The sequence below is a fragment of the Bos javanicus genome, chromosome 1, assembly GCF_032452875.1.
Source record: "Bos javanicus breed banteng chromosome 1, ARS-OSU_banteng_1.0, whole genome shotgun sequence".
Taxonomy (NCBI): Eukaryota; Metazoa; Chordata; class Mammalia; order Artiodactyla; family Bovidae; genus Bos; species Bos javanicus.
Genome location: NC_083868.1, coordinates 69,597,570 through 69,606,863, shown reverse-complemented (window position 1 = coordinate 69,606,863; position 9,294 = coordinate 69,597,570).

Sequence of the window (9,294 nt, the reverse complement as noted above, 5' to 3'; positions counted from 1 at the left end):
GTGGGATTGGTTGCTCTTCGGCACATGGAATCTTCCTGTACCAAGGATTGAACCCATGTCTCCCTCATTGGAAGGTGGATCCTTAACCAGGGAAGTCCCACTATTATTTTTGAGCACAAATCTCACTGTTTCTTAGGATAAATTCTTAGAATGGAATGGAACATTGCTGGGTGGAACGATAGGTCTGTTGTTAAAGTCTGCAATGCATATTGCCAAGTTTCCCTTCCCCCAAAGACTGTGTGTGAAACCTATTTCTCACACACATTGTCCTTGGCAAGCGCTGTCATTCTCTTCATCTTTTCAGTGAACTAGGCCCACAGAGTATCTCATTGATTCCTGAAGCTATGCAGCCTCTCAGGAGATTGCTTATGAATGCCTTCCCAAGTTTTATTTAAAATTTGTCATAAAGAAAACTGTTCCCGAGAAAACCAGATCAAAGATTCCTTCTTAAAAGAGACATTTTATAGGTGACGAAGAAAAACAGCAACCAAAATGAATGTCCGGTGAAAGATCACCGGGAAAGTTGAAGGTCGAGTTTGAGCCTTGAATGTCAGGTTAAATGTCATTACATTCTCCCTAGACTGACAGTCAGTTGGGGGGCAACTTCCCTGGAACAGGTGCTTATCTGAAAATAACTCAGTTATCAGAAAGTAACTCAGAGTTCAGCTCCAATGCAGGCTTGGTGCAGTCTTCTCTTTTACTACTTTCATGTGACATTTGTCATGTTATTGATATTTGATATTTCTTTTTCAGTTCATTTACCTGTTTGCTTCCCCCACTACCCTACTTTTAAAAACCATTTTCCTCAACATGCAGTGATGTGTCCTAGAGTTGTGTGGGTTCTTGACAAACCATATATCATCTCTACTTTTGTCTTCCGTAATCTGTCTTCTTGAAACTGACTTATTTTTTTCAAGACCTAAATAAATTTAGTTCTAAAATAAACTTTACATCACCTGAAATAAAAAAAACTAGTTTCGTTTTCCATGAATAGAAAGTCTCCATAAAATAAATACAATTAAAATAAAGTGTGATTGGATTCTGGGTGGGTATCTATGATTGTCAAAGGCTCTTTGAGCAATTCTCTTCCTTGTAATGGGAAACAATGCAAGAAAGAGATATGCTAGCAATGGATGAGATTTCACAATCAGAATGACTGAAATAAATTTGAGAATGCAGTTACCTCTCCCCTCTAAGTAAACCAATGTTCTCCAGTACTGTGTCCACAGATGACTTAAAATCATCTGTTTACCATGGGCACAGTGGCTGTCACACCCGAGCATGCATCAGCGTTTCCTGGAGTCTTGTTAAAACACAGATCACTGATTCATTAAGTCTGGGCTAGCACTTGAAATGTGCATTTTTAAAAAGGTCCAAGCCATGCTGGTGCTTCAGGTCCAGATCACAGACTCCAAGAAGCACAGGCCTCACTGCATTACCTCTCACTTTAGGAAAAACTGGCTGGAGAAGGCCAGCAGGTGCAAGCCTACTCCATTCATTGTGACTATTTTCCTCTTAAAGTACAACAAGCCCAGGTCCAGCTATAGCATCCAGAGAGCAGTGCTATCGTCTCTCTAGAACCACTCACTTCCTCTAGAAGGAAAACTGAATTACAATGTGTGACCAGAAGAGAGATTTATGGCCTTCATAAAACCTCCCCACAATCAAGGAGCAGAGGAGGAAGTAGGTGAGAAGCCTTCCTTGGGAAAGCCCCTCTCTATGACTTCTCCCAGAGCTGAATTTCCTGAAGACTGATAATCAAATGGAATTAAGGAGTTCACAAAATTTGACTCTCCATGATGCAAAAAAAATTTTTTTTGAGAACTGACTAAACTCAGTGAGATGAGTAGGTAAGTGATTGTGGAATTTTACAAGCCAACCTTCTAAAGTTAATGCCTCCCTCTTTTGAAGGCCAAGGTGTTTGAAACTTAGCTCCAGTGATAGAATGCCCATGTGTCAGCATTGGAACCTTCCTCTGAGCCCTTGACATCAACTGTGTGTGAGAATAGAAAATCTCGAGAGAGCTCAACCATAATACTGCCTCCCAACAATTCAAAGCACATTAATTGGTCCATGTTTCCCTCTAGGGTTGGTCCTGCTGCTGCTGCTGCTGCTAAGTCGCTTCAGTCGTGTCCGACTCTGTGCGACCCCATAGACAGCAGCCCACCAGGCTCCCTCATCCCTGCGATTCTCCAGGCAAGAACACTGGAGTTGGTTGCCATTGCCTTCTCCAGGGTTGGCTCTAGAGGGGACCATTACATGTGAAACGTCATGTATGAAACGAGATGCCAGTCCAGGTTCAATGCACGATGCTGGATGCTTGGGGCTGGTGCACTGGGATGACCCAGAGGGATGGTGTGGGGAGGGAGGAGGGAGGAGGGTTCAGGATAGGGAACACATGTATACTAATTAAATAATTTTCTATTAAAGAAAAATAAAAAATAAAAAATGAAGTACATGAAGCATAGTTAATTTACAATGTTGTGTTAATTTCTGGTGTATCACAAAGTTATTCAGTTTTATGTGTATTTATATATTTTCCATATTCTTTTATATTACGGTTTATTATAGGATATTGAATATATTTCCCTGTGCTCTACAGCAAAACCTTGTTGTTAATCTAATTGATATACAGTAGTTTATTAATCCCAAACTTCTACTATATCCCTCTCCACCCCTTTCTCCTTTGGTAACCATAAGTTTGTTCTCTATGTCTGTGAGTCTGTTTCTATTTTGTAAATAAGTTCATTTGTGTCTCATTTTAGATTCCACATGTATGTGATATCATATTAGTCTTTCTCTGTCTGACTTATTTCACTTAGTACAATAATATCTAGGTTCATCCATGTCGCTGCAAGTTACATTATTTCACTTTATGGCTGAGTAATATTCCATTGTCTATGTATACTGCATCTTCTTTATCCATTCATCTGTTGATGGACATCTAGGCTGCTTCCATGTCTTAATTATTATAAATAGTGCTGCTAATGAACTTTGGAGGTGCATGAATCTTTTGGAATCAGTGTTTTCTCCAGACATATGCCCACGAGTGGGATTAGTTGGGTCATATAGAAATTCTATTTCTATTTTCTAAGGAACCTCCATACTCTCCGTAATGGCTTGACCAATTTATATTCCCACCAACAGTGTAGGAAGGAGAACCCTGCTTTTTTTCACACACTGTCACAGTAGAAGAAATGCTCTCCTTTACTGCTATATCTAGGCTTCTCTCATGCCATGTATCATTCGCTTCATCAAGGATAGTCACCACAGTTATTGCTCTGTTCTTTGATTTATTTGACTGGAATGGGTCTTAGTTGCAGCACTCAGGATCTTTGTTGCATCCTGTGGGATCTTTCACTGGGGGCACATGGCCTGTCTAGTTACAGCTCACAGACTCTGGAGCAGGCAAACTCAGTAGTTGTGGGGTGTGGGCTTTAGTTGCTCCAAGACGTATGGGATTCCCTGACCAGGGATTGAACCGGCATCCCTGCATTGCAAAGCAGATTCTTAACCACTGGACCACTGGGAAAGTCCGTATTCCTCTGGTCTTGACTATAAAATGTTCCTTTTAATTTTTTATAATAAACATAATAGTGCAACAAATGTATTTGCACATATAATTTTCCCTTCAGTTGAAAATAGTTCCTTAGGATACATGCCTAGAAGTGGATTTCTCAGTCAAAAGCTAAGGATATTTTGAGGGCTCTTAATATTTGCTGCTAAATTGCTTTTGGGTATGGACCTAACAGAAGATATGAAGAAGAGGTGGCAAGATTACACAGAAGAACTGTACAAAAAAGATCTTCACAACCCAGATAATCATGATCATATGATTACTCACCTAGAGCCAGACATCCTGGAATGTGAAGTCAAGTAGGCCTTAGGAAGCATCACTATGAACAAAGCTAGTGGAGGTGATGGAACTCCAGTTGACCTATTTCAAATCCTGAAAGATGATGCTGTGAAAGTGCTGCACTCAATATGCCAACAAATTTGGAAAACTCAGCAGTGGCCACAGGACTGGAAAAGGTCAGTTTTCATTCCAATCCCAAAGAAAAGCAATGCCAAAGAATCCTCAAATTATTGCACTCATCTCACATGTTAGTAAAGTAATGCTCAGAATTCTCCAAGCCAGGCTTCAACAGTACATGAACTGTGAACTTCCAGATGTTCAAGCTGGATTTAGAAAAGGCAGAGGAACCAGAGATCAAATTGCCAACATCTCTTGGATCATCAGAAAAGCAAGAGATTTCCAGAAAAATATCTACTTCTGGTTTATTGACTATGCCAAAACTTTTGACTGTGTGGATCACAACAAACTTTGGAAAATTCTTAAAGAGTTAGGAATACCAGATGACCTTACCTGCCTTTTGAGAAATCTGTATGCAGGTCAGGAAGCAACAGTTAGAATTGGGTATGGAACAACAGACTGGTTCCAAATAGGAAAAGGAGTACATCAAGGCTGTATATTGTCACCCTGCTTATTTAACTTCTATGCAGAGTACATCATGAGAAATGCCAGGCTGGATGAAGCACAGGCTGGAATCAAGATTGCCAGCAGAAATATCAATAACCTCAGATATGCAGATGACACCACCCTTACGGCAGAAATCGAAGAAGAACTAAAGAGCCTCGTGATGAAAGTGAAACAGTTGGCTTAAAACTCAACATTCAGAAAACTAAGATCATGCCATCCAGTCCCATCACTTCATGGGAAATAGATGGAGAAACAGTGGAAACAGTGACAGACTTTATTTTCTTGGGCTCCAAAATCACTGCAGATAGTGACTGCAGCCATGAAATTAAAAGACACTTGCTCCTTGGAAGAAAAGCTATGACAAACCATATTAGACAGCATATTAAAAAGCAGAGACATCACTTTGCCAACAAAGGTCTGTCCAGTCAAAGCTATGGTTTTTCCAGTAGTCATGTGTGGATGCGAGAGTTGGACCATAAAGAAAGCTGAGTGCTGAAGAATTGATGGTTTTGAACTGTGGTGCTGGAGAAGGCTCTTGAGAGTCTCTTGGACTGCAAGGAGATCCAACCAGTCCATCCTAAAGGAGATCAGTCGTGAATATTCATTGGAAGGACTGATACTGAAGCTGAAACTCCAATACTTTGGCCACCTGATGCGAAGAACTGACTCACTGAAAAATACCCTGATGCTGGGAAAGATTGAAGGTGGGAAGAGAAGGGGACGGCAGAGGATGAGATGGTTGAATGGCATTACTGACTCGATGGACATGAGTTTGAGTAAACTCTGGGAGTTGGTGATGGACAGGGAAGCCTGGCGTGCTGCAGTCCATGGGGTCGCAAAGAGTTGGGCACGACTGAGTGACTGAACTGAACTGAATATTGGCTGCTGAATTGCCTTCGGGGGAGGGGGGATGTAGAACTGACCAGCATGTTAAATTATGTATACCCTCACCAGAAATGACTATTATCAATGTGAATATTTTAAACAGACGCATGTCATTTCATTTCTGTTCTGGTTAGCAGCATGTCTTTAACATGAGTGTAAAGTTGAGTACTTTTCCCACATTTCTTAACTAATTTTATTTTCCCTTTCTGAATAATTTGATTATGTCAGCCAACTTTTGGAAAATAAATTATGGTGAGTCTGAAGACCCAGAACAGTATCTTATTTACTTGCTTTCTGTGCTCCCTGAACCTTCAACAAACTGGATGACATTTGTCCATTCTTTCCTTTAATCCATAAATATTTGCTGAGCACTGGCTGTATGCCAGTGTTCTGGCTGCTGGAGATGGAGGAGTGAACAAGGCAGGGAAGCTCTTGTGGGCAACTAACACTCAAACCAACAGAGACAAAGTCATTTCATACATGGTGAGGACATGGAGGAAATGAACTGCAGATGGATAGTTAGGTGGCTCTCTCAGAGGAGACCACAGAGAAGCCCCCTGTCATTCACCTGTTAAAAAAAAAAAAAAAAAGCCATCTCTACGGCTTCCTGTTTTGCACTTAGAATAAGATCTGCACTCCTGCAGAATCAGGCCCCAGTCTGCCTCTCTGACATCACCTCCTTCCAATCTCCTCCTAAATGACAGTGCTCCTCAAACACCAGACTTGTTCTCATTGCTCCTTCTGGCTTCAAAGTTCTTCTCCTATGTTTGAATGGCAAGCTCTTTCTTAATATCGAGTCTGAGTTCAGATATCAACTCCCATGAGAAGATTCTGCTTACTGTCCTATATAAAGAAGTACCTTCTAACCCACCAGTCACTATCCTGTTGTGTTTTATTTTCTTCATAGCATTTATCTCTCTCTGAAATTAATTGTTTGCTGCCCAGCCCTTTGCCTCTATAAACTCCAGGCATGTAGGAACCATTGCCATCTTGTCCACTGCTTCAGTGATGTGCCTGATAGATACACAGAACTGCCCCAGACATCTGATATCAATCACCTGACTTTATTCCTGTAAAGTATCCATTAGGTGAAAAGTTAATTTCAGTAGATAAGAATGCCAAGATTGGCAATGGTTTTTTTCAAAACGTCAGCAGTTAAACACTTGAGTTGGGAATATTGCTTTTCCACAAGGCATTTCTCTGGGGATGGTTTACTAAAATAGGAAAATAACTGATAACTTTATTATCCAAATAGGATATTAATAGTATTAGTGAATCTGAGAAGACTATATATCAAGGGACTAGAATTAGTGAGCAGTAGTTAAGGGCAGTTAAAATTTCTTGCAACATTTGATCCTGTAGGCAAAAAATTCAGTGGGCCAGTTATTTAATCCTGATAGAGATTTTTGGTTTCTAATGATTCCCCAAAGCCTTGGAGTATTGATGCTGTGGAATCAAAGTAGCTGAAGAGGGGCTCTTGACGAATCAGATTCAAGTCCTAAATGTCTTTGACTCAGCACTCTTCTGTTTGCCCTATGTCTGAATATTCAGATATAATTTTAAATTAATGAACACCTCCCGTCCATCTCTATAGACAATAGATCATTGATAAGGCCTCTGCTGAAGTATAGTTCTGTGGTAACCAAGTAAATACAGGTAAACTTAACTCTTTTTAGCTGATTCTGTGACATCACCTACATATCACATTGTTTTTATGGGAAAGTGGAATCTGTGTTTTTTACTTATAGGTAAATACAAAAAATATAGCTGGTGTGGTGCTAATATCACCCCTTTTCCTTACCCAGGAAACACGTGAGAAATGAGACAGAATATGGCAAATGGAGACAAATATCACTTGCAATAGGAGCTTATTTTGGAGATTTTGATTTGGGGGCCTCCTTATTTAAAATATTTTTTTATTTATGACCGTGTTGAGTCTTGGTTGCATCGGGTGGCCTCTTCGTTGCAGTGCTTGGGCTTCTCTCTAGTTGTGGCCTGCAGGCTCCAGGGCACATGAACTCTGTAGTTTGCAGCACGTGGGCTCTCTAGTTGAGGCATGTGAACTCAGTAGTTCTGGCCCATGGGCTTAGTTACTCCATAGCATGTGGGATCTCTGTTCCCTGATCAGAGATCAAACTCTGTCCCCTGCATTGCAAGGCAGATTCTTAACCACTGGACCACCAGATAAGTCCCTGATTTAGGGCTAATACTGAATCCTGACCCTCCCTGTTACAACAGTCCTAAGTGGGACTCTGGGAGAGTCCAGGTGCTCTCCCAGAAGGGAAAGGCAGGATCAGAGGTTAGTATTCCTGGTTTATTCTTCTGAGATAAGCCAGTACACCTCACTTGGGACAGAGTGAATAAGGGCTCTGAGAGGCCAGGAGCATGGCACTTATTGAGCTGCTCCACATGGAAGGAAATATCAGCAATGAGCAAGAAGCATTTCCCCTCCTGAGAAGGTCTATGGATTTGTCTCTGTAGTCCTAGAGTGTTGCCAGCTGGTGTGGCCTGGGTTCAAAAAGGCCTAAGAAAGGATGACTGTGGATTCATGCTTTCAGGACTGCCTGACCTTCTTGTTGCTCATGTTTTGCCAGGGAAGAGTCAGGAAGGCAGATGCCTAGCAGATCTGCATCTTTTCCTGGTCACACTTTCTTGTGTCCTCAGTAGGGAATTGGAGTAGAAAGCCACGGCAGATACTGACACTGTTGTAGTAGAGTTTCATTAGCAGACATTGGCAGTAGGACTCTGTGTACAGTACAATCTTGATGTCTTGAACCCAGGAAAAGGTAGAGCAGTGGGCTCTTCCTGTTTACGAAACAGGATTTGAGATGTAGCAGCTAATTATGTGACCTCAGGCTACTTTCTTAATTTTCTTAAAATCCTGGTTAGCCTTTTGTAAAGTAAATGTATTATGTAGAAATGCCATGTAAAAATGGTGGAAAGGGAGAACATATTTGTGAGATGTATATAAAGAACACTGACAACTCAAAAATAAGGAGACAAACTGGTCCACTAAAAATGGACAAATGATTGATTTGAAGCAAGTATTTTTAAGAGACATGAGTAGCTAATAAGCACATGATAAAAGGCTCCATATCATTTGTCATCAGGAAATGCAAATTAAAACCGAAGTGAGATACCACTACATACCCTTTAGAATGGCTAATATTATAAAAACTGGTAATAACCAAGTGTTGGCAAGGCTGGAAGCAACTGGAACTTCTATGTTACTGATGGGAATGTAAAATGGAACAAGTCTGGAAAACAATTTGAGATTTATTAAAAGTTAAACACATACCTATCATATGATGTGGCCTTTCCACACCTAAGTATTTACCCAAGAGAAATGAAAGCATATGACCACACAGAAACTTGTGTATAAATACTCATAACATCTTTATTTGTAATAGTCAAAAACTGGAAACAACATAAATGTCCATCAACAGGTGAATAGATAAACCATGGTATGTCCAGCATATCTACACAATGGAATATTGTTCAGAAGTAGAAAAAAACCGAACTATGAAATATATACAATAATATGGATGAATCTCAAAATAATCATGCCGAGTCAAAGAAGCCAGATCAAAAAATAAACCCCTCCAAACCCAGTACTTTGGCTCCAATATTTTGGCCACCTGGTGCAAAGAGCTGACTCATTGGAAAAGACCCTGATGCTGGGAGGGATTGATGGCAAAAGGAGAAGGGGGCAACAGAGGATGAGATGGTTAGATAGCATCAGTGACTCAATGGACATGAATTTGAACAAACTCCAGGAGATAGTGAAGGACAGGGGAGCCTGGTGCGTGCTGCAGTCCAGGGGGTCACAAAGAGCTGGACACAACTTGGCGGCTGAACAACAGCAACAAACCCAGTACATCTGTATGACTCCATTTGTATAAAATTCTAGAAAATACAAATTAATCTGT